The 26,654-nt window shown below is 38.9% G+C and overlaps 1 non-coding gene and 1 pseudogene across 1 annotated transcript; one reads left to right on the top strand and one right to left on the bottom strand.

Moving 5' to 3' along the window:
- The first annotated feature begins 2,913 nt into the window (after positions 1–2,913).
- Positions 2,914–3,283, top strand: LOC109447728 (transcription initiation factor IIA subunit 2; annotated as a pseudogene).
- A 3,466-nt stretch (positions 3,284–6,749) lies between these two features.
- LOC141570941 (small nucleolar RNA U13) lies at positions 6,750–6,853 on the bottom strand. Its single transcript, XR_012495381.1, has one exon. It is a non-coding gene; the product is annotated as a small nucleolar RNA U13 (small nucleolar RNA).
- Positions 6,854–26,654: the final 19,801 nt, after the last annotated feature.

Raw genomic sequence — 26,654 nt, forward strand, 5'->3', positions numbered from 1 at the left:
AAATAGACAAATAAATCAGCAAATAGAGCGGAGAGCCCAGAAATAGACTCCTATAAATAGGAGAATATATTTGTACAAGATACGTCTGATAAATGACTTATTCAAAATATAAAAAGAACTCTTAAAACTCAATAAGAAAACAACTGATTAAAAAATGGGCCAAAGACTTTACCAGACACCTCATCAAAATGTTACGGCAGGCAGAAAGTACCAGGGCCACAGGGAGATAGTGGGGAAGTAAGGAAGGAGGAAGTGCAGGAAACATAGAAAAGAGATGAGAAAAATTCCTAAGATAAGGTGTAGCTACAGCTAATTGTAATGGATTATAACACTATTAACATTGCAGGCAGGGGAAAATCTCCTCCCCCTGTGTCACTATGACATTCCCTATAAGGAAATCCCTCCTCCCCATGGGAAGGAGTGGTCAGCAAAGACCCATGCTGGGAATGCCTGTAATGCCACCCCTGAGTATTTTGCACCCTCATTCAAATACCAGGGGTGCCAAAAAATGTTTACACATTTTAGGAAAGGAAAAAAACTATTGAAATTGTAACAATATATACTGGTAACAAAATATGAATATAAGTCATATGTATACATTTTTTTGGCACCCCCAGTGTGATCCTAAATTTTCTTTGTTCTGGGGCACAGTCGCTCTTCTCCTGGGCCTGTCCACTCTCACATTTTGAGAATATATTTTCTTTTTTAAATAAATCCTCAGCTTGCCATTGTTCACGTGACATTATTTGTACATCCTGGAATGCCTTCCTGAGATGATACAAAGACCCTTTCATTCTCTGGTAACAAAAAAAGATATACAGATGGCAAATTAACATGTGAAAAGATGCTCCACATCATACATCATCAGGGAAATGCAAATCAAAACAAGAAAGATACAACTACATACCTTTTAGAATAGCCAAAATCCAAAAAACTGACACCACCAAATGTTGGCAAGAATGTTGAACAACAGGAACTCTTATATACCGCTGGTGAGAATGGAAAATGGTACAGCCACTTTGGAAGACAATTTGACAATTTTTTAGAGAACTAAACACATTCTTACAATGCGATCCAGCAGTCGTGCTCTTTGGTATTTACCTAAAGGAGTTGAAAACTTGTATCCACACATACTTGCACATGGATGTTTACAGCAGCTTGATTTATAATTGCCCAAACTTGGAAGCAACCAAGGTGTCCTTTAGTAGGGGAATGGAATAAGTGAACTATGACATACCCACATAATGGAATATTATTCAGCACTAAAAGGAAATGATCTATCAAACCACAAAAACAAAACAAAACAAAAAAAACAAACAACAACAACAACAAAAACACATGGAGAAACTCTAATTGTATATTACTAAGTGAGAAAAGCCAATCTGAAAAGGCAATATATTGTATGATTCCAACATATATGACATTCTGGAAAAGGAAAACTATGGCAACAATAAAAAAGATCAGTGGTTGCCGGTGAGGGAGGGGATGGGAACAGATGAATAGGTGGAACACCAAGGATTTTTAAGGCAGTAAAAATACGCTTTATGTTATAATAATGGATATATGTCATTATACATTTACCCAAACCCATAGAATGTATAACACCAAGAATGAACTGTAAAGTAAACTATGTGCTTTGGGTGTTATGATGTATCAATGTAGGTTTACCTTTGGTTAAAAAAAAAACACAAACGCATCTGGTGAATGATGTTGACAACGGCAGAGACTCTGCATGTGTTGGGGCAGGGAATATATGGGAAGTATCTGTACTTCCCCATCAATTTTGCAGAAAACCTAAAACTGCTCTGAAAAAAAATAATCAAGTCTTGGGGCGGCCAGATGGCTCAGTTGGTTAAATGGCTCAGTTGGTTAGAGCGCAAGCTCTCAACAGCAAGGTTGCCGGTTCAAGTCCCGCATGGAATGGTGGGCTGCGCCTCCTGCAACTAAAGATTGAAAACGGCGACTAGACTGGGAGCTGAGCTGCACCCTCCACAACTAGATTGAAGGACAACAACTTGCAGCTGATGGGCCCTGGATAAACACACTGTTCCCCAATATTCCCCCCGCCCCCCCCAAAAAAAACAATAAGAAAAAAAACAAAACAAAAAATCACTCCTTTAAAAAATTCAGTTGTGTGCCTTTTTGAAAGCGATTCCTTCTTGCTGGTCATCAAGTCTCTTTCAAAAAATTCTTTCTCACTGGTTATTCTGCTTCACATTTGGTGCTTCTGAGCTTGCATGTTAAATTTACTTTTGCTTCTCAGCATAGTGCATATGTCTTGTGGAAAATGAGATACTAAAAAGAGGGAAAAAAGAGAGAGAAAGCAAGACATATCAGATCTGAATAGGTCTCTAGGTGAAACAACGTATCTCATAATGAGCCCCTAAAGAAGGTGGAGAAGGCTCATTTATAAATGTCCAGTCTATTTTGTGTCATTTCTTCATGTCTTAACTAAAACTACTAGTCAGTGAGCAAATTTCATCATCGCTTGCAGATTCTAATTTTCCCTCAATCTTGCAATAAATACACTCAATTATTCTGCCAAAACACAGTCTCTTGTGAAAGGATCTGTGATTTCCAACACCACCATGGAGGAGGTGGTGGGGGAAGTACCTTGTTTCCCCGAAAATAAGACCTAGCCGGACCATCAGCTCTAATGCATCTTTTGGAGCAAAAATTTATGTAAGAACCAGTCATATTTTACTATAAGACTGGGCCTTATATTAATTTTTGCTCTGAAAGACGCATTAGAGCTGATGGTGCAGCTAGGTCTCATTTTTAGGAAACACGGTAGGTACCTCCTGGTGGGCTCCTGGCTATGCTACTTCTGTCTGCTCCGTGGCGGGAAGTGCCTTCCTCACAGGACATCAATGCAAGACTGAACAAGGAAAAACAGTTTCTTCCTCCTAAGCCATGGCATATCAGTTATACAGAAATACCACTTTGGGAAACAGTCTTTAGGAAAACCTGGATGAGGTCATACAGCCTCAACGGATCACTCTGCAACTTACCCTTCAAGTTCTACTTCAGTTTGGTAAGGTGATCAATTCAGCATTGGCTCAGAGGGTCAGGAACAGAGTCAATTTCAGGTATTCTAAATATGCACAGATTCTCTGATAATGTGTGGACTTTTGTATTGAATGATGTTGAATTCAGAGAGGTGACAGAATTTGATAAAGTGAAAATTGTAGCCTGTGATGGTAAAAATACTGGCTCCAATGCTATAGAACAAATAGAAAAATGGCTTTTTAATGCTATCTTGTTATTATTCATTGCTTTTTAAAAAAAATTAGTTTCAGGAGTCCAAAACAATGTAATAGTTAGACATTTATGCCCCTCACAAAGTGATATGCCCCCTCCCACAATGTACTACCCCTCTGACATCGTATGTAATGGTTACAATTCCACTGACTCTATTCCCTATGCTGTACTCCACATCCTGTGACCATATATGTATTAAATTATGGTTGACACTCATTATTATTCAGCTTCAGCCTCAGGTGTACACTGCAGTGATTAGGCATCTATACCGTCCATGAAGTGGTTTCCGTAGTAAGACAAGTGTTCATCGGATACCTTACAAAAATCTTTACAACGTTATTGACTATATTCATTGCTTTTTAAAGAGAAGCATAGAAGAGACTTTTAAAATGTATTCTAGTATTTAAAAAATGACTTCACTGTGCTATGCTGTCAGTGAATCCAGTAGAAAGAAGCTTATTACGCTGGAGCCTCTTACATTACTTTTATTATACAGCATGAAGATATAAAGGTTTTTTAAAATGACAAATCAAATGCCATTGCCTTCCTGATAATGTTCTTTTTTTTAAAAAATAAATTTTATTGGGGAATATTGGGGAACAGTGTGTTTCTCCAGGGCCCATCAGTTCCAAGTAGTTGTCCTTCAATCTAGCTGTAGAGGGTGCAGCTCACTGGCCCATGTGGGAATTGAACCGGCAACCCTGTTGTTCAGATCTCATCTCTAACCAAGCAATAATGTTCTTTAATAAACTCATTTTAAAACTCAAAAAAACAAAAAGTGAAAGGAGGAAATTGAATTTACTCTAGCTTTGGCTTTGTTTGCAGTGGAGCCCTCAATCTGACTTTCCTTTAACTTTAGTTGACTATGCCAAATCACTACAAAAAAACTAATAATACCTCTGAATCAGCATTTGACAACCCAATGGATTCCTTGGTTAAAGATGTCCATTCTTCAGTCAATGGTTATTGTCATGTAAACCCAGATTTTCCATTCTATTTTCTGTTTGTCCTAGGACAAGTGGCTTATCAGTTGTACCTAGTTTTAAAATTTTAGAATCCTTCTGCAGTCTAATATTATTATTATCTATCTGTTATCTATTATCCATCTGGAGTCTATTATTATCCTTCCAACTTCAATTATTCATCCCTTAAATTGTTTCAGACCGATGGGCAAGTCTTCTAATCTCCAGGGAAGGACAGGCTACTGTGACCTAATTCAGGACTCAGTAAACTGCATTGTTTCAATTTAATAATAGCGAAGGGAAATGCAAGGTATAAAAGTCACTGCCCTCCAGGATATAAGCATCTAGTTGGGGAGGTAAGACACATGTGTGAAACAACAGCTAACACACTAGATTATTAAGTGCCTACCGTAGGCTTTTGAATATGCTGTAGGAGTTCAGAAGCAGCAGAAATCACCGTGGGCTGGAGAACTCAGGAAAGGTTTTGGTGAAGGGATGGAGACTGGAGGATAAATAGGATTCCAAGAGGAAGACAGAAGTGGGAGGGCAGTCCAGGTGGAAGGCATCGTACAAGTGAGGCACAGAGACGGGAAGGTGTATGAGTACTTGGGAACTGATGGTTAGAACAGAGTCATTAGAAAGCAAGGTTTGAGCTCAGAAAGGGGAGATGAAATGGAAATCAAGGATGGACTAAACAGTGGTGGCACTTGCTTGTGACCCGTCCAGGGAATTTGGAGTTTGTTTTATGAAATGTAGGAAGCTATGTTTAAGCAGGAGAGCAATATGATAAATTTAAACCCACTTTCTCTATGGTTCTCAGTAGACAAAAGATTGCTGTTAGCTTTTGTCTCTCATGTACTGAAATGTTAATTTCCTGGATGATAATTATTGAATTCTATTCGTTTTTTTCCTGGTAGTCCATCAACTCTAAATCTGTGTCCCATTCTTTTAAAGGTACATTCACCACAAGTCAGAGCCTTGAGAAGACACTATTGTCTTTGTTTTGCTGCTGGAGATATTCAGGTAAGTACCTGTGACTCAACTCTTAGTTATTAAGCTGACTCAACAGTCAGGGCCTGTGCAACATGAACCCTAGAGCCTCAATGTCTGGTATTTAGTTTTCCTTTATTTTTTCCTACAGAAAACTTTTAGATTTGATGAACTCTTTCTTGGAAAGAAAAAGGCCAGTTTTCTTTTGGTGCTATAAAATGCCTCCCAGAGAGATGCTAGTAAAAGTCAGATGGCCCCACTGAGAACTGCTGTGTCTCAGAAGAATGAATTGCCTGAAGGTGGTTATCCGTGGGAAGGGGGGGCAGGCAAACCAGCACACACTCTCTTTTGGACGGCTCTCTTTGGGAGTGACTCAATAATGGGAGTCACAGAGATAAGCAACCTGTTGGTCTCAGCTAGAGAAAGCTTCCCTTTTATTTTGACCAGCCCTATACTAACCAGGTCACTGCATCCTGTATTCATGGCTTCACAAAGCCCTGCTTTCATTCTAGTTGGAGGCTGCTCTCTATTCAGGATCTCTGTTGTTGATGACCACTGAATAACGGGAAAGGGATCTGATGCTGGCTGGGCCAGGATGGGCCGACCCGGGAAGTGGAAGCCTCTTAGTCTCAAAATGGGGCACTCTCCGGGCCCACACATTGCCCCTCGCTTCTGCAGCTCCCATTTTCAGGTCCCTAAAAAGTGTTAATACTGCTGTTTGTTAGTGAGGTTGTGATCCATCTAAAAGTCTTGTTGTATTGAATCTTGGAGGTTTAAAATACTTAACAGAGGCAGTATACCTGAATAGGTTGGACTTTTGGGGCAGAGAAAATTGTATCATGCAAACAGCCACCTTTTCTTTTGTATATATAATTTATGTCTTTAGAATTTTAGAGCTAACTGAGATTTTACAGGTCATTCATTCTAGTCATCCCAGTTTACAAATGAGGAAGTTAAGGTTCAAAGATAGCAACCACTATGCTGACCAAACAACCGTCCTGATTTGCCCTGGATACAGTGCTTTCAATGCTAAAACTGGGAAGCTGGAGGCAAATGGGGATAAGTTGGTCACCCCAACAACCAATGAACCAACTCAAAGTTTTGTAGCAGTTATTGATTTATTGCAGACTTCCGATATAAAGTCAACTTCCCATGACAACATAATGCTATAAAAATATTTCCTCATTCAGGAGCAACTTATTAAGATTCTAGAATACTGTAATATCAGTTTAACTTTGTGTTCTAGGATGTTGATGAAAGTTTTCTTCCACTTCTAATTTAGGTCATCTTATCCCTAAGAACTCAGCATTAGCACATAAAGTTTTAGCCTAATTTAAACTTAAGGATAGTAGGCTATCTCTGTCATTATTGGACAGAAAAAAAAATATCAGGGAAGCAAACCAAGGATAGCCAAAGGAAGCATTTGTTCTGGAAATTCATTTAGGGCCATAGTTACAGGATCTAAAATATATGAGACTTGGATAGAAGGCATAAAGCAATGGCTAGGAGTTCTGTTCTGTTCTTTTTTTTTTTTTACGTCAGACGGGTAATGTGCCGATGTCGTAACAAGGTTTGTGGGAGACACATCTCACGCAAAAGCGTGAACACCCAATCATCACACTTATGAACTACAAAAGGATCTCGGTTCTGTTCTATTAAGAAAAATTGGGACAATTAACCCAAGCTGTTATTAACAATTTTTCCAGCTCAAATTCTTGTGACTGTAACTACCGTGTTTCCCTGAAAATAAGACCTAACCAGAAAAAAAGCCCTAGCATGAATTTTCAGGAGGACATCCCCTGAACATAAGCCCTAATGCGTCTTTTGGAGCAAAACTTGATGTAAGACCCAGTCTTATTTTCGGGGAAACACGGTATACAGCAGTGAAGTCATTGATGCATGTAGCTTTCAAATTGCCTCATTAATTTGTAGGCCCAACTTTTTGTGATAAGGGTGAAATGCTTAAAAACCCAGGTTGATAAAACTTGCTGAACCTGTGTGAAGATAGACCTTTTGTTTACTCCTGAAATATTGGTGATCTGTTGGATTCCTCTTCACCACTATTTTCTTCTCATGCTACATGCTGCCTGGGGGCAAACTCATCCTCACCCATGACATCAGCTAGTATTTATAACAGGGTGAGCCAATGTCCTGCATGTCTGCTATTACCCCTGGCCGTGGTTTGACCTCGTACTCATTACAGCTCAGCCTTGATTTGGCCTCAGAGTCCTTCCGAGCACACATTTTCAGTCTAACACTACAGACTGATCAAAACAGACACCATATCTACTCTTGGACCCAGATTAACCCCAAATGTACATATCTAATCCAGACCGCCTCCAAGTTGTGTATCTGGATATCTGATGGCCCATCTCTACCTACGTGACTTAGGTGTACCTCAGTTGCAGATGTCTAAGCACAAAATCCTCACTTTAAACCTGAAACCTGCTTCTCCTCTGTCTTCCTTACACTTACTATCAAATTAGTCACAAAAACTTGTGCTTTTTTTGTTCTTGAATTCTTCTTGACTTCTGGTACCTTCTATTCCTGCTGCCACCTCTTTATTCGGGGTCTTGCAAAGTCTGCTTGCTGGCATCTCTGACTCCATTGTCCTTTCTTCCTTCTGCATTTCTATAAGAGGATTTCTCTCAAAACCACAAATCTCACATGTGATTCCTCTCCTTACACACTGTCCATAGTGGCTCCGTCATGACTTTCAGAATACATTTCAACCCTCTTAGCTCAGCTTATAAGATCCTTTTCATTTGTCTCTGACTACCTTTCCAGAGGTGCTGCCTTCTTCCCCGTTTTTGTATTTGCTAAAGATTTCACTAATTTGTCTTCCAAAAATACAACACTCTTTTGTTTTAGTAATCAAATCCTTACTAATGTTTTAGTTTTCCATTTTCTAGCTATCCTTTTTTATTTCTAATTACTTTGTTTTTATTTTTCTTTATTAACTTTCTTAATTTGATATTTAGATAATTTATTTCAATTCTAATGTTCTCGTAAATGTTTTTAAGGCTCTGGATTTTCTTCTGCATGTTGCTTTGACCACATCCTATAGGTCATGTTCTCCTTGTCATTCAGCTGTAACTCGTTTATACTTCTGATTTTTAATTTGATTTTACTCAGGATTTTTTACAAAAAGAATCTTAACAATTTTCAAATAAATAGATTGTTTTTTCTCTTTTTTTGTTTATTCGTTATGCATGAGAGTTAGAAAAATGTGGCTGAAATAAATTGTACATTTTGAAATTATTGAGCATTTGTGTGTAGTCGTGTGTGTCACATGGCCATAGCTTTGTAAATATTGCATGGAGCTTAAAAAGCATGCATATTCTGTTACTGTTAAGTGTACTGTCCTCTCCACATGTGTTAAATGAAACACATTCATTGTGACATTCAGATATTCTTTTAGAAAGATTTTTTTCAGTGGTACCTTTTCTGACTAAGGGTATAAAGTGCATGCTCCCCAAATACTTCCCTTGTTCTTTTCTTTAAGTTAGATTTTGGTTAGAATAGAATTCTAGTTTCAGAATGGCTTTCAAAATTGTGATGATATTGTTTCTTTGGTTTTTTAGCAACCTTATTTACAGATAAGAAGTTCAATGTTAATCTGATTCTGTTTCCTTATTTGGTATACTTTTTCTCTCTCTGAAGTGTTTTAGGATAGTCTCTTTATTGTTTGGATTCTGAAATTTCACCAGGATGAACCTGTGGGTTTTTTTTTTTTTTTTTTTAATTTGGGGCTTTCATCAGAAGATCTGATAAGAGCCTTTTTCTTTATTATTATTTTTTTATTATTTCTTCCCCTCCATTCTCTCTCTTCTTTTATTTACTTATTTATTTTTAGAATTCCTACTAAATGGATGATTGTTCTTCAGATCTTTTCCTCATGTTCCTTAGATTTTTCCCTGACATTTCTCGTCTATTTTTCTTTCTACACTGTGTGGTGGGAGAATCACTCATCTCTGTCTTCCAGCCGACTATTGGACTGTTTAGCTACGTGCCTTTTGCATATTTTGATCATCTTTTCAACTTCTCCCTTGCTGTTTTTTTTCCACTGCGATCTACTCTTTTCTTTTGAGCGCAATATCCCTTTCAGCCAATTTGAGGAAATGATGTTTATTTTGCAGATTTATTTAATTTCCTATGTTTATATTATTTTGTAGTTTTCTTTCATTTCCTGTGATTCTATCATTTCCCCAGAGGTTAATTCTTCCACTTGTTGAATTTAGAACTCTGTTATTATTTTTTAATTGTATTTGATGTCTTTTCTGTTGGTTTCCCTCAAATATTTAGACATTCTAGTTGTCTGTGCCCAACTGTAGAGGTGATTCCTAGCCAAGATGAGCATCACTGTTCATGCGATACTAAAACAGGTTCTGATGACAGGAGCTCGTCCCAGCAGTTTGTATGGGGGCGTGTGTGTGGGACCATCCTGCTGGGCGTCCCAGTCCCTCCAGGAAGCACAGGCTGTCCAGAGTACTTGCTCTGCTTCTCCAATTTCAGCCACTCTGTAATTTCCTAGGTCTCAATGCCCACTTTAGAAAGTCACCTTCATGGCTTGATCTAAAGACCAATCAAGAGTCTGTAGCTCTAAGAAATAACCACTTCCTTCAGGACAACAGGGACATGAGTAAATGTTCTGTTACCCTTAATGAATCACCCCACCAATTGTCTTCATCTTGCTCTTTCCCCTAGTTCCCACTGTTTCTGCTCTTTGGATTATTTGGAAACACTCTCCGTTTGACCTTCTATTTTTTTCTGTATGAGACTGTGATTTCCTTAGTTCTCTTAGGTTTTACTTTCAATCTGGTCTTAATGGCAATACATCTTCCAGAAATTTGATTGGTGGCATCTCTTTTAAATTTACCACTCTGCTAAAATTTATTTATTTTGTATGTACATATACTCTTTTGTAATTTCAGTGGGATTTCTTTTTTTTTTTCTTTCTTTCTGAGAGAGTAAACCTTGTGTTCAATTAGCCAAGTTGACCTGGAAAGCCAACTGTTTGTTTAGGCCTGTCATATGTAACCAGGCTTTTCCATTTCATTGTTCTTTCTGTTGAAGAATTTAGAACAAGTGTCTCAAGGTAAGGTCAGAAGTGTTCTGGGCTGTGCCCCAAAGGCTCTTCCCTGGTCGTGATCAGAGTCTCTTGCTGAGGCACAACTGAGATGTCTTCTGCCTCAGGGTGAGAATGAGGAGACCACTTTATCTCACCTTTTAGGGAATTTAATCACAAAGTCTCAAACTTTGAACAAGTTATCTCAAAATCTACTTCACATTTATCTCAGGAAGTTTCAGGACCTATATACAATAAGGACTCCCCGTTATTCATCTTTTCATCCTAGAGTTTCCCCAGGAGGTTGCCCAAATCAGGTCCCTTGAATCATTTATGTTTGTGGAATACTTTTCACTTTACCTACACTTTCACATTGATATTTTATTTGAGCCTCTTGACAAATTTTCTCAGTAGGTATGGAATATTATCCCCTCGCGGTACATGAGGAAATTGATTCAGACAGCTTATTTGCCAAATTATACAAATAAAATATCACACCCTGAAATTCTTTCTCTGAGTACACCGCATATTGATTTCTTTAATGATAAGGTGAGACCAGTGTCCTTAGACAAAAGCTGATTTTAAATCTAGATATGAGGTCTGACAATTAAGTTCGTGAACTTACCCTATTATAGAAAAATTGCTGCATACCTCATTGCTGCATATCACTATGGTTACCTTCGAAGTACTCCACTTGGCCCTAGTCCACCCTTCAAAGCAATTGTGGAACTCTTTTTCTGGAATGGCCACCAGAGCTGTTGTCGTATTACCCTTGATGTCCTGAATGTCATCAAAATGGCTTCCTTTCAATATTTCCTTTATCTTTGGGTAAAGAAAGAAGTCACTGGGGGACAGATCAGGTGAGTAGGGAGGGTGTTCCAATCCAGTTATTTGTTTACCAGCTGAAAACTCCCTCACAGACAGTGCTGTGTGAGCTGGTATATTGTCGTGATGCCAGAGCTCTTTCAGGACCATTTTTGCACACACTTTTCTCATGCCAAGATTTTCAGTTAACATTTTCCTGTTTCTCTATCAATATTTACTTGGTCTGCTATGCTTCTCACAGTCAGCTGATGATTTTGAACCACAATTCTACGAACTTTTGCAATGTTTTCATCAGTTCTGCTCGTTATTGGCTGCCCTGACCTCTCTCCATCAGTGACGCATTCTCTCCCTTCAGAAAAACATTTAATCCATTTGTACACTGCCGTTTTCTTCATGGCATTATCCCCATAAACTTGGACTTACATGTCCCTGATTTCACTTCCACTCTCGCCAAGTTCAACAAGAAATTTAATGTTTGTTCATTGCTCTAATTCAAGCTCAGACATTCTCGCGACAGCACACAAAAACACAACAACAATAATGAACACCACTTAGCAAGACACTGCCACAGGTCAATACGAACACAGCTGTGAGACACTGAGATACCAAGGTTATGAAACCTTAGTGAGCTGTTTGTACAGTGCTGCCAATGTAAGCGCATGTAGGCAAGTTTGTAAACTTAATTGTCAGACCTTATATGTATCCCTGAAGCTACACAGGAATTAAACTAGACTGTATGGGTTGGATTCAATATTTGCTGAAAAAGTGCCTGATTCTGACAGATTCGGTTTTTATATTATATTTAAAAGGCATGGAGCCACTTACTTGTTTGAAAAATCTCCCCTGAGAAAAACAATTGTAAGCATGATTTTAGGAATTATTGCTTTAAGATGCTTGATCATCTGCATTAACTCCATATTTCTGTCAAGGTTTTCATTATTGGGCGAATCCGTTGTCTTTTGTGGTTTTCAAAAGCACCCTCCCCCCAAGCTTAGTGGTTTAAAACAAGCACTATGTATTATGGCTCCCGTCTACCAGACAGCTGGGCGGTTCTGCTGCTCCGTCCAGGCTGCGCTGATCTCGATTGGGCTCACTTACTTGTCTGTGTTCAGCTTGAACGTTAATTGAGAGCTGGCTACTCTCCTCATGTGTCTGAGGGCTGGCTGGCTGGTGGCTGGAGCCGTGTCTTTCATCATCCAACAGATCAACTCAGGGCTGTTCATGCGGTACTGTGTTTCCCCGAAAAGAAGACTGGGTCTTATATTAATTTTTGCTCCAAAAGACGCATTAGGGCTTATGTTTACGGGATGTCATCCTGAAAAATCATGATAGGGCTTATTTTTTGGTTAGGTCTTATTTTCGGGGAAACACCATAGCATCAGAGTTCCAAGAGAGCAACTGAAAGCAACCCAGGTCTCATGAGCCCTAGGATTAGAACTGGCAAAATGGCATTCCACTGTAGTTTGTTGGTCAAAATAAGTCAGGAATCAAGTGCAGATACAAAGGGTAGGGAGCTGCAAAGTTATATTGGAAGGGGCATGGATACAGACAGGAGAATAATTGGCCTCATTTTTGCAAATAATCCACCACACCCATTTGTTATACCCATGTCTCAGCTGCTAAAGGCTCACAGATGCCTCCCCTTTTCTGGGGAATTGCCCTCAGTGGAAGGGGGCTGCCTTGTCCTAGAGATTATGCCCCACCTTTTATGTGAAGGGAAGGAAGTGCAGCCCACAGCAAGTGACTGATGGATATGGGAATACAAAGGCCAGCCCCCTTGCCTCATGAGGTCACAACTCTGGTGCAATTTAAATTCCAGAGCCTCCCTGTGGATCAAGGCAAGACTAGACTTAATCTGAGACCACATCCCTGTTCTGCTTTTACCCTCCCCTCTCTTACTTTCCTCACCCATTTATATGTTTTTCCTGAAGATCACTCTTGCAATAATTCACAAACCCCAGTTCCCTGACTCAGGCCCTACATCTAGGAATCCCTACCAAGATGGATGTTATATGATGATATTACATTGAAAGACAGCAGACACTTAGCCATTAATACATATTTATAAGCATAGTTGCATATTTTTAGCTTAGTTGCGGTCTCTGTGAGATTTCAGAATGCTATTTTACACTTTGGTCAAACAACCATGGCTACTGTTTACTGAGCGCTCACCATCTACTATGCTTATCATGTACCAGGTTCTGTGCTCAGTGTGTAATGAATGTGCTCTTCTTTATTCCTCACCATGACCACATGAAATAGCTGTAGTTATCAGTTTATGGGTTTTTTAGCGTTTTTTAAATAATTTCATATTTGGAATTTTGTTCTACTATTCTTTATTTTAGCAACAAAAGACTTCTGAGTCTGCATAAAAATATCTTTTGACACAGGGCATAAGGAAACACTTGATAAGTTTCACGGACAAGACAACCTGACCTTCCTTCAACTTGGAAAATCAGGCCTCTCTGGGTTCATCATTGAACAGTATCTGCAGGGAAACCTAACAGTCAGGGAAAATTCCTGTTCAAAACACTAAACCTTTTTAGTGAAGTCTGTTGGTCATCTTGGTGTGCAATTTTGGTGTTAAAAGTGTTGTAAAGTATGAAAGCTATTTACATATGTATACATTAAGTGTGTGGACGTCACAGGAAGATGAGAAATGAGTCAATAGCAAATGTTCAAGTCAGTGAATCCCTAATTTCAGTAGCTGCAGCAGGAAATAGGAAATCTTGTAAAGGGAAGGTCAAGGAAAAGACATCAATTCTTTGTTAGTGGTGTGGCAACGCTTTGTCTTTCTCAGTTTAGGTGGAAATGGCTTCAGATTCCAAGGGAAAACCCAGAGAGGAAGAGCAGATAAGACTGGGATGGTGCTGAGCCAGAAACCAAGGCTTAGAGAGGTAAAGAGAACTCTCCGCAAAGTTACACATATAGGAAGTGGTGCAGTTGAGATTTGAACCTGGGTGCTCCACTGCCCTCCAAATTAGCAGGAAATAAAAGAGTGGACAGCATGACACTATGCTGAGGGTGCTTCCTCACAGGGCCGATTTCTTCTATATAAAAGCAAAGACAACTCCAACAAGTGGCATTCCATGCAGCTGTCATGATTCCACCTATCTGAGGTAAACCCCTGCGAGTTTTATTTTTAGGGGATTTCAACTGGATTTCTAAAGTTAAACAGTTACCCAGAAGCAGAAGAGACATTTGAAGAGAAGAGGAGCTTGAGAGAGATTGAATAAGGAATATGTTTCTGAGTTTGGCTCATTTGCTACCTCTGCTAAAACTGAGAAGAGGCTGCTAAGAGGCTTCAACTTGGGAGCTTTAGTAAAGAACGTTTCTCTGGAAAGTGAATAATGATGACAATTCTTTCAGTGAAATAAACAGAGTCAAATTCACCAGGAGACTGGGTACCTTTTTCCTTAAAGGACCAAAGATTGAAAGCTGCCGCTGGGCACTCTGTGAATTCCCCTGGGGGAGGACTCATTGGCATCGAGCCCAGGAGTGACCCACCTGTTAGCACACCACACAGAAAGGGGTCACAGGAATAACTCAAGTTCCCAAAGACCATTGGTTTTGTCTAAGAGAAAGGCAACCAACCCAGAGCCCCGTGAATCTCCAGTCTAGTCTCAACGTTTAATGGATTTTAATGTTTCACAGTGTCTTGAAGACAAAGCCAACAACTGATTTTTACATATGGCAAGCGGATCTTTCCCTGCTCTAAGCAGGCAGCCAGGGAAAGCAGGGCGTTTCTGTTACCTCACATACGGGAGGCACAGTAAAGAGAAAAATGAACGAAGCGAGTGCATAAGGCAAAAGGATTGGATGAGATCAAAATAGGCAATAGGGGCCTGGTGAGCAGTAGTTGGCAGGGTGCCCAGAGCAGCTTCAGGAGATGGACAGAGCCCAGAAAGAGCATTTCCTGCCCTGTTAAAAACTAACTAAATAAATAAATAAATCCAGCTATCCTCTAAGAGATGGTCTATTCATCTTGTGCAGCATTATGTCATTAGTTTGAAAATGGCAGGTAGTAATACAAACAGCAGTTATGTTCTTAACACCTAAATGCATGGGCCTCTCCGTTTGTCACCCACCGCACGCCTGGGTTGTATTAATATTATCTTGTATGTGGGTAGTTTCCAGAAAGTTTCAATCTTGGTGAAAGCTTGAACATCCTGTTGTTTCTCTAAAACTTCTCCTACGTCTCCCATCTACTTCTGTTTCTCTCAGCCCACATTTATCTTTGAGAGAAAATAAGGGTAACCACCATATAGGTTTGGCAGCAGCTTGTTTTCATAACCACAATTATTCTGGAATTAACGAAATTCTTCTGTCATAGAATGCAAAAGTGGCTTCAAGTTTTCTCTACTCGTTAGAACTCATCAGTTACTCTCATCAACAGTACTTTGAAAGTTTTCAAAGCCCCACACAATCAGTCTAGCTGGTACGTCTGGCTTTCTCGTCTCAGTTTGCCAGCCCGACACACCTTGGGCTGGGGGAGGATTTGCCTTAGATGTCCAGGTTTGTTACTCTGAATCATTTTCCATGTGTATTTTTCCACATGCTTATACAACCTGCAATAACTACAGTCCTTTGATCTCTGAGCAGGTGTATGGCTTTATGGCACAATATTTTAAGGTAGAATTTGTTTTAATCTTCAGTTAAGCCTCTTTATACAAACAGCTGCCAAGAGAACAAATGCAATTCACTTACAAGTTGTTTGTCTAGTTAACAGTAAGAGCACGAATCAGTTTCCTGTTCACACAAAGGATTTTCTTGTGTTTGAAATCTTTGACCAAGGGGACATTGCCTTGGATTTTTACAGGGAATTTACAACTTTAATTATCTGTAGTGCTCTGTGCACCAGGATGTGAGGTGACTTAGCAAGCAGCTGGTTAGTACCAAACAAGTATATTATTAGAGTTTCTGGAAAAGACCTTTGCTCGTGAAAGCATCACAGAGGGTCCACATGGAAACAGAGGTTCAGCACACAGTGAAAGGTATCAGGAAGTTGGAGGACAGCACAGAAGAAAGGAAAAGGAAAGCCTTATTGTCAAGATAAAATGAAGACAAAGGTTTGCAAATGGCCCATTTCCCTCAGGTTTTGTGTTCAAGGTTTTCCTTCCTTTTATTCCATGTATTTCTTCTTTTTTCTTTAAAACATGAAAACATTCACATTAATAAGTATCTCCAAAGGGCCTCTTGAGTCTTAAGGTCCATGGCAGGATTAGATTATCATTGGAAGATAAATGGCATACAGCATTCATAGCTGGCAGCCGAAGCTCTGCATGCTCTCAAGGGATGGCATCTTGGGAGCATTGCTGGAGGGTGCCCTGTAGTGGTGTGACCCTCATTCCCATCCGCACCCCGCCGGTGTATTAATTGATGTACTTTGTCCTTTTTGCCAGGCTCTTGAACTCTAGTCTCTTCTCTTGTTCACCCAAAGAGATTTCCCTTCAGCCCAGATAAATTAGACATAAGTTGTACATTGCCTTGGGGGAAAGGTAGCTCTTATGGGACCTGAATAACAAAGGTGGCATATTCAGGGTTCTTAAGTTCAAAGCTGCTGATTTAGATGGAAGACGGAAAAATTCACAAGCATCCTTGTAGAACCAGTTTCTCTTGTGGTCAAGTCTGGAAGAATGTGGATATGAGTAAGTATGCAGTTTGGAAAACAGAAACTTATAACAAGGATTTGGACTAGGGGATAGGATTCTCAGGGAAATGACCCCTCCCTTTCATGCCATTCTGATGTGACAGCTGGTAGGTATTGATAAGAACTGATCGCATGGTGTATCTAGGCAGTAGGAGACAGAGCCAATCCCCTCAATTTTATGTGTACTAGAAGTTGTGGCTGAAGGCACTCAAAAGTCCCCCACGCCTCCAGAGCAGGTCACTGATGTAAGCCACTGGGCTCTGTAGGTGTTGTGGTAGGAATGAGGGGGTTACAGCACTACCAGGGCATCAAGGCCACATCTTAGCGGATGGAAGCCAGGATACTATGTGGGCACTGGGTAAATGTCTGCAGCCCCTACAAGTACCGTGGGAATAAGATAGGATGAGTCACACCTGCAGCTGAAGGCCAGCATGGACCTGACACAGAAATAGATACCTCCTGCTGGCTGCCGAAGGGCTGCCATCTGCTTACATCATCTCAGAGCTTATTAGCATCAAACCCGGGATGAGCATAAAGAGGCAACATTCTTGAGCAGACTGAGTTTTGTTTTTTTCTATTAAATTTTTTATTTGAGATAATTGTGGATTCACATGATGCTGTAAGAAATAATGCAGAGAGATGCTGGGTAGCCTTCCCCAGTCTCCCCGGTGGCCACAGCTTGCAGACCTGCAATATGTTATACCAGGACATTGACATTGGCACAGAACATCTCCATCACCACAAGGGTCCCTCATGCTGTCCTCTTATAACCACCCTTTCTTCCTGATTCTTAACATCTGGCAACCACTCATCTGTTCTCCATTTCTATAATTTTGCTTTTCTAAGAAAATCTTTATTCCACTTTTGAAGAATAATGTTGCTGATATAAAATTCTAGATTGTTGGCTTTTTTTCTTTCAACACTTTACATATTTCACTCTACTCTCTTTTTCTTACTTGGTTTCTGATAACACGTCCAATATAATTCTTATCCTTGTTCCTCTACAGGTAAGGTATTTTTTCCTTTGGCTTCATTCAAGATTTTCTGTTTGACTGCTTTTTGAAGTTTAAATATAATATGCATAAGAGAGTATTTGTGTGTGTGTGTGTGTGTGTGTGACATTTATCCTGCTTGGCATACTCTGAACTTCCTGGATCTGTCATCTGGTGTCTAACATTAATTTTGAAAAGTTCTCAGCCATTATTACTTCAAATATTTTCAAATTGTTTAGCTAGTCTAGTTTCTTTGCCTTTACATAAAAATTTTAGAACAATCTTTTCTATACCTTGTATTTGCAAAAAATCTTGCTGAGATTTGATAGGAATTATGTTAAACCTGTATATTAATTTGAGGAGAGTTGTTGTCTATGAACACAATATTTCTCTCCATTTATTTAGATCTTTATTTTCTTTTATTAGCATTTTGTAGTATTCAGTATATGTCCTATACATGTTTTGTTAGATTTACAACTAGAAACTTTTTAAAACTTAAAAAAGTAAAGTGATATAAATGGCAATGCATTGTTTATTTCAGTGTTTTAGTACATGTCCATTGCTACTACATAGAAATACAATTAATTTTTTATTTTTATCTTATATCCTGAGACCTTGGTGAGTTCACTTATTACTAGAAGTTTTTTTTTTGTAGATCCTTGGGATTTTCTAAAAATCTGCAAATAGGGACAGTTTTATTTCTTCCTTTCCAATCGGTATGCCTTTTATTTCCTTTCTTGCCTTATGGCATTGGCTGTAACATCCAGCTCTATGTTGAATAAAAGTGGTGAGACTGAACATCCTTGTGTTGTTCCCAATCTTAGGGGGAAAGTGTTCAGTGTCTCTTTATTAACTGTAATGTTACCTGTAGGGTTTTTGTAGATGCTCTTCATCAAGAGAATAAGTTCTTCATACGAGAATAAGTTGAATAAGTTTTCCTGTATCACAATTTCTCTGAGAGTATTTAATTATGAATGGGTATTGAATTCTGTCAAATGTTGCATCAATTGATATGGTTATGTGGTTTTTCTTGTTTAGCTTCTTAATATGCCGGATTACATTGATTGGGTTTTGAATATTGTATCAGTCTTGTATCCCTGGAATAAATATTATTAGGTCATGACGTATAATTTTTCTTCATTATTGCTGAATACTGTTGCTAATATTTTGTTAAGGATTTTTGAGTTTGTATTTATGAGGGATACTGGTCTTAGTTTTCTTTGTCTGAATTTGACATTGGGATAATGCTAGCTTTATAAAATGAGTTGGAAAGTGTTTCCTCCTTGCAATGGTTAATTTCATGTGTTGACTTACCTAGGCCACAGTACCAAAATATTTGGTCAAAACTTATTTTAGATGTTTCTGTGGAAGTAATTTTAAATGAGATTAACATCAGCAGACTTTGGGTAGCACCGATTACCCTCCATAATATGGATGGCCCTCGTCCAAGCAGTTCAGGGTCTTAATAGGAAAAGACTGACCTCCCTTGTAGCAGCGGAATTCTGTCTGTTGACAGCTTTTGGACTTAAACTGCAACATTAACTCTTCCCTGGGTCTCCAGGCTGCCAGCCTACCCCACAGATCTTGGACTTACCAGCTTCCACAGTCACATGAGCAGGTTCTTTAAAATCCCCCTCACCCCCCAACCACATCAAACTTAAAAACTTCTGTACCAATGTACATTCCCACCAATAGTGTACGAGGGTTCCCTTTTCTTCACATCTTCACCAACACTTGTCTTTTTTTATAATAGCCATTCTAATGGGTGTGAGGTGGTTTTGATTTGCATTTCCCTGGTGGTTAGTGATGGTGAGGATCTTTTTCATTTACTTCTTGGCTATCTGTATGTCTTATTTGGAAAAATGTCTATTTAGATTCTCCTTTGCCCACTTTTTAATCAGATTATTTTTTTGCTATTGAGTTATGAGTTCCACATGTATTTTGTACATCAGCCCCCTATCAGATATATGATTTACAAATATTTTCTCTCATTCAGTAGGTTGCCTTTTCATTTTGTCCATGGTTTTCTTGGGTATGTAGGAGCTTTGAAGTTTGATGTAGTTCCACTTGTTTATCAAATACATTTGTGGATTATTTTCAAGGTGAAAGGTATATTAGTGCCATTTCATTATCCAAACCACTCTGATTTTGTAAACATTTTCAAAGAAATGTAACAGAATGAAGAGTCTCACAAAGTGCTTTCTAACTGGGAGGAAAATTAAGTTGCTTATTTTATAAAGCTGCCATAACACTCCCTTTAGTCTAACACAGCTTAGGTCATCGGGAAGAATGAAAAAGCATCTATGAACACACAGTATATGTAAGACATGTGCTTTCCCAAGTTGTCTCACTTTAGGAAACGTTCAACTTCACTCTGGGGAAAATTCCACCAAACTCATGACAAATCTCACTATCATTAGTGCTGGCTAGAAATAATGCAAAACATTAAACTCCCTCTTTTCCTATATCAAGGGAAGTGCTGAGAAGTTCAGACTGGCAGTTCCCTGTTCAGTCTTTAGCTATCTTAATTAATTGTGTCTAGTCAAGACACATCTGGAACAACGATAATTTAATCGAACAACCATAATTCAATCAGACAACCATAATTTAATCATACTCAAGATGCTTCTGTAACAACCGTAATTTGATCAAACATAAATATAAACAAACTGTAATAGTACCAAGAAAATATATTGTCTTTATTTTCCACTTAGTAACATAGAATTTTTCATTTCATCTAAGGATTTACTACTCCTCTAGAGAGTTTATTAAAGTAATAGAACATTTGTGTGTTGGGACTTACAACTCTTATACATCCACCACATTTTCCTGGGGGAGACAGTCTCACAAATATTCCAACCCATTAAAGGTTAGCACTAGTACTAAAGAGAACAGAAGAGATTTCTTGGGATTCAATCTTCAGAAGAGGTTTGCATGTCTTTGGTTTGTAATGCAAGTGTTTTATTTTCTGATTTTAATTACCAAAGAAAAGAACTTTCAGTATAAACACAGGCTCCTTTTTAAAGTCTAATTCTGTTTTCTCAATATGCGTCCAGGCCTCCAGTTCTTACTGAAAAAGTAGCAGATGGGAATGTGTTCCCTGAAATTATACATCACTCTAGGGGCCTATTCAATTTCAATATTTGATTAGGTCTCAGGGAATCTGTCAGTGTGGTCTAATGCTTCAAGCAACTACCATTCCACAGTCTGAGCTGATTCGCAGGCACTCTAATGTCTTAGGAGATAACTGCTGTGTTTAAAAATTGTGGAGTGAACAAGATGGAAAAAATTTGTCCTCTTTGTCTTCAGGATCTCAATTTGTTAAAGTTCTTAGCGAGAAGCAATCTAGAGAACAACCTCATGGCATGGGTCTCAGTTTCTGTGGTAAAATAGTAGGACTGAGTAACTCCCACCGGATAATCAGGTTAATTTAAATTCTTGGCCTCATTGCTAGGCTGGAGGTAAAGTGGAGAAGAAAGGAAGCCACAACCCTTCCCCTTCCCTAGACCTTCCTCCGGGCCTCTGACTCTGCAGTCTGTAGCAGATTGTACATGACCTGATTCTCTGAAGTTCATTCACCCTACAAAGTAGCATTCATCCACTCAAGAAAGTCCATATAGGGTTTTTAAAAAAGAAAAAAATCCCTCTAATCAATTTCAAATTTATTTATAAAAGGAATTGTGGTGTAGAAAATGTCTCCTTCTCTTGATTTCTTTTTACCGACCATTTCTTGAATTTATTATTTAAATGAACTTAAAAGGTATAACAAACATCTCTGGAGCAAAACTGTATGTAGAGAATATTATTCTCTATATTAATTTGGGCTAAATGTAAACATCTGACAACTGATAGAGCATATAGTAAGTACAAGCTCATAATAAAAACTCAGTAAATATTTGTTGAGTGAATGAGGGAACATATACTCTGGCTCTTTATAACATATATATATATATTATATATATATATATATATATATAATTTATATATATATATATATATATATATATATATATATATATATTTTTTTTTTTTTAAATGGGAACTTTTACCCGAAATGACTGTGGTGAGAAGATTTCTACGTTGATTTATAGTGGTGTCGCTCTGTGAAGTCTTTGGAATGGTAGATGATGGTATGGCAGAGAAAGTGACTATTTGTTTTAGCACAAAAACTCCCATATAAATTATCAGCAGCTGGATTTCTAGGGTTATGATTTTAATTCATCTCTGGAGAAACCTTCCTTTCTGTTAGAAAAATCACAAAAGTGGTAATTTAATGATAGGAATGTAAAGTAAATACCTCGTTTTCCTTCTTGAGGATGACGTTGACGTATATATTGTATGGTTGTAGCTGTGCAGGCTGATATTTAGCATTCTGTAAAGTAGCATATATTGAGAACATTTCCTCCCAAGCATAGATATTTATAGGACTGTCAGTATCCCACAGAGCGTGTTATTTAAGCTTGAATAACCCAGGTTCTAGGACATTTGGTTGGAGTTCATGAAGTCAGACCACACCCTGTGGGTGGGGTAGAGTTTTGGACAAGGAGAAGTGGAGGCTTGTTCCCCCTTTGGAGGAAAGGATAGGGTGTGTAGTGAAATGCCAAAGGTAGCAGCTGAGCCAGTGTCTGCTGAGAACAAAGCAAGAACTTGTGACCTTAAGTTTAGGTCTATGAATAACTTAAACGAACTGTGATTTTTTTGCACCGTATCTTGAGTATTCCTAAGCATCTAATAAAGTTTTGTTAAATACCGTAGGATGGTTTGGCTATGCTTCCAGGAGTTAAGGGAGATGCTTCTGATGATAGCCTGAGCTCATTCACGTACCAGAGTGGAGGTATAGGGGAAGGGGGGGGGGTAGTCAGAGGGTGAAAGATGACAGCCATTCTCTGAAGCTGCAGTGGTTTGGGGTGACAATGGCAGGCTGAGGTGTTGAGTCACCAACATGGTGGGGTCTCTATCAATTTATTGGGGAGCAGAACTCAATGGAAGGTTGGGCACAGCAAGAATTTCCGGATAGAGGTATGGAACCTTTGTGATTTGCATTTTTAATGGGAACTATTAGTATGTCTCTTGTGAATTTCAATCTGCAAATTCAAATTTGCAAGCATTCCTTTATTTTCTATAAATTATCTAAATATTGACTCTGAGCCCCTATCCCATCAGGGAGGCAGAAGGTTTGACCTCAGTCATCCTGTGTCTTCCTTTCCCCTGGCTTCATGCCTGGGTTCTTGGTTCTGAGACCCTGATGGGGAAACTGACCTTAAAATGGTTCCCTGCCACGTGGAACTGAGCTAAAATGGTGGCCCCAGCGGAGAGAGAAGTCCCCAGCCTAAGCCCCAGCCCACTTCCCCATAACCCCCTCCAAGCCACACCCGGAGCCAATCACCAGATGACACCTACTCCTTCCCCGACTCAAGGAAGTCCCCAACCCTTAAAAACCTGCTCAAAATCTTGCTGGGGGCTCAGTCTTTTGGGCTGAGCCCTCCGGCGTAATAAAGCTGTGTTCTCCCTGATCTCTGCCTGCCACTTGAGTTTCTCGGTCCTTGCTGCTTTTCTGCAACAACCCTTCTGTCATCTGATGATTCTGAGTCCCCGATCGTCCTAGTCTGCTTGGTCACATCCAAGTTATATGTGGATATGGGACTGTTGGCAGGGCATGAAGCCCTCGGCCTCAGAACCCAGCCTGCCTGGGGTTCTTGTGGCTGATACCTCTGAGATCCTGCTACATCCCTAAAGCAATGTCAGGGGACAGGGCAGGCTCCTGCCGCTACTGGGACACACGTGCCTCTCTGAATCTCTCCCCAGAAGTGGAGGGAAGTGCTCCAGGTCTCCTCAAAGTTTCCCTCAGATACACTTTCTCAACCCTTCTTTCCGTAATGGATTGAGGCTTTGGAAAGAAAAGCCTAGAAAGGAGTAGCTTGTGGGCAGCTTCTCCTTTTACGCAAAGCTCTTGGGTCCTCGGCAAAGGGATACAGAGTAAGCTCTCTTTTTAATGTAGAAGGAGAAAGAGAAACACAGGAAGAAAAATGTATTAATATTCTGAAAAACATTCTGTTACAGGATAAAAAAAGACATGGGCTTATAGTTTAGCTAAAATATAGGCCCATGCCTGGTGAGATTTGGGGACCCTGGGTAACATATTTTCCCTATGATGCCAAATGGAAAACAAATCTGTATAAAAGTGGATGGATATACTCTGATCATAAGTAGTCAAATTGAAATAAGTGCATCACACTCAAGCCTATTTCTGAAACTTACTAGCTATATATAACTCAGAGAATTCATTTAATTTACTCCAAACAAGGAGTCCACAAATTTCTTCTGTAAAGACCCAGCTATTTAGGCTTGCTGGCTACAGATCTCTGTCACAACTATTCAAGTCTGCCATTGTAGCAAACAAATGGCCCAGAGACAATACCTAAACAAATGAGTATGGCTATGTTCCAATAAAACATAAGTGAAATTTTAATTTATATATGTCATGAATATTGTTTGATTTTGTTGTTGTTGTTTTTGTTCAACCATTTAAAAATGTAAAACCCTTCTAAACTTCCCGGCCATGCAGAAACAACCATGCAAGCTAGATTTGGCCTGTGGCTGTAGTTCCTATTCTGGCTCTAAAGTCTGGAGCTTAGTTTTCCCACCTGTAAAAGGGAAACACATAACTCACAGGGTTGTCAGCACAAGTGATGGCATAATTTTCACTTTGCTTTATAAATTTAAGGCATTATTGCTAAATATGCTAAATGTACTAAGGAGACCTAATGTCTCCGTTTTCATCTAAAAAGAAGACAAAAGCAACTAGAGCTGGAACCAACGATCTTTGCAGATGTCACTTAATTGACTGTCTTTGCTTTGTCATCTTTGTAAAATGGAGTCGATGCCACTGACCTCAAATGGGAAGTTTTGTAGATTAAGTCAGCAGAACGACTCTGGGGGGGATGTTTTCTTTTAGAAAATGCCCGTTCTGGTAGTTGTCACTTACCTACTCACTTTTGCTTGTGGTTTTGGATAAAAATACTTCTGACTATCAGAATTCCCTTCTACACAGCACATACATTTAAAAAGAAAGATTTAGAACTGTCCTGAACTGATGAGGAAGATGCAATGAACCTTTGGTTAGTTACTTTCTTTCGGTCTCTGTTATGCCTTGGGGATTACGCATTAACGTTGAATGTAGGATATAATATACTCATTTTGAATGTATATAATAGGTGATAAATCAAAAGCTCAAGACATTGAAATTGATGGTGACAACCACATCAAATCAGACTTGGTATACACATCGTGAGGCAGGGATTCCTAACCCATTTACCTACAGGGCCAGGCAGGTAAGATAAATGTCTTAAGCAGCCAGGCATAAGAAAATTGGGAATGGTGGGGCTGGGGCAAACTGTGGAGTGTAACCTCACACTTCTTAAAGGCATTTACTTTATTATTTTTGAAATTTATTTTTCAATTCCTGTTGACGTACAATACTATGTTAGTTTCACGTGTACAACATAGTGATTAGACATTTATATACGTTACAAAGTGAACATTCCAGTGAGTCTAGTACCCCTCAAACACCAAACCGTGATTACAATATTTTTGACTATATTCCCCATGCTATACTTTAAATCCCCAGGAAGGCATTTACTTTATAACAAAATAAAGTAAAACACAATGAGCAAATAAAAAGCAAAACACTGTTCTGGCTAAACCAAATAAGTAGGTCAGCGGAATGTAGACAGTTCTATGACTTCTGTGGAATAAGCTTGAGAAAGAAGTGACCTATGGAAGATTGTTTTTCATGTAAATGGAAGTGAAGACTGAACTGAGAAAGAAGTATAGACAATGGATGTCTTTGTTATGTAACTGCACAGAGGTGGGAAGTGTTATGAAAGTTATACTGGCCAGCGGGCCACAGGCCCTGGTTCTAGCATTTCCTAGCTGTAATCTTGGGATTAGTTATCTAGCTAAAACCTATCTCATGAAGATTAAAAAAAATAATCGATTTGAAAATGTTTTAATTAACTATAAATGGCTATGTAAATATTAGTCTATATACATAACTATATACATAACTGCTGGCTAGTAAATGCAGGTCGCTAACAAGATAATGGGGCATCCACTGTAGCGTTGTGTTGTTTCTTTCACCATCACCATACCAACTTCATTCAAGTAGGAGCTAACCAGTTGGGCACACCTTTTGATTACAAGGCCAAAGATTATATTATCAGCTTTTTATTTTAACTAGAACTCACTGTTGTCATGGTTTGGACCCCATATGACAAAAAGCTGGGACTGGACTAGTTCTTTCTCTCTCATTCTGCTGTCACCCTTTACCTGTGTTATTATTGTTCTGTGAAAAAGGTGACATCACATAATGAACTCTTGATGATTATTTGTGACATTGAAGAAAATGGACTCAAGAGTTATTAGACGTACGTTGTGTGATTTTTCCCATTCAAGAACAGAGGATTGGGTATTATTGGATTTGAGCACTAAGTGTCGTTCTTTGTTAAACAATCAAAAAAAAAAAAAAAGCAAACAAATGTAAACCTCATAGATGGAAGTGGTTAGATAATTAAATGTCATCTTGCCACAGGTTCATGTTATTGGGAATGTACTGTGGATCTGATGCCAAATGATCAATTTCTCTGGGAAGCTGGGAATAAGAACTAGTTTGGTTTGGTTTTACCACAAAAGTCCTAATTTCATCAGGAATGGGAAATCTCATGACCAGCCCTGTCTTGCTTTGAACTTTGTCCCAGTGCACTAGTATTTTTATTTTAAAAAGGTTATTTCCTTCTTGAACTTGATTCTCCTCTATTAGCAAAAAAGCACTCTTGTGTCTGGGAAATCTTAATAAAAAATTTTCTTGTAATAGCAGGGAAAATTATAATGATTTATTCTTTACAATG

The sequence above is a fragment of the Rhinolophus sinicus genome, linkage group LG03 (assembly GCF_036562045.2).
Source record: "Rhinolophus sinicus isolate RSC01 linkage group LG03, ASM3656204v1, whole genome shotgun sequence".
NCBI lineage: Eukaryota > Metazoa > Chordata > Mammalia > Chiroptera > Rhinolophidae > Rhinolophus > Rhinolophus sinicus.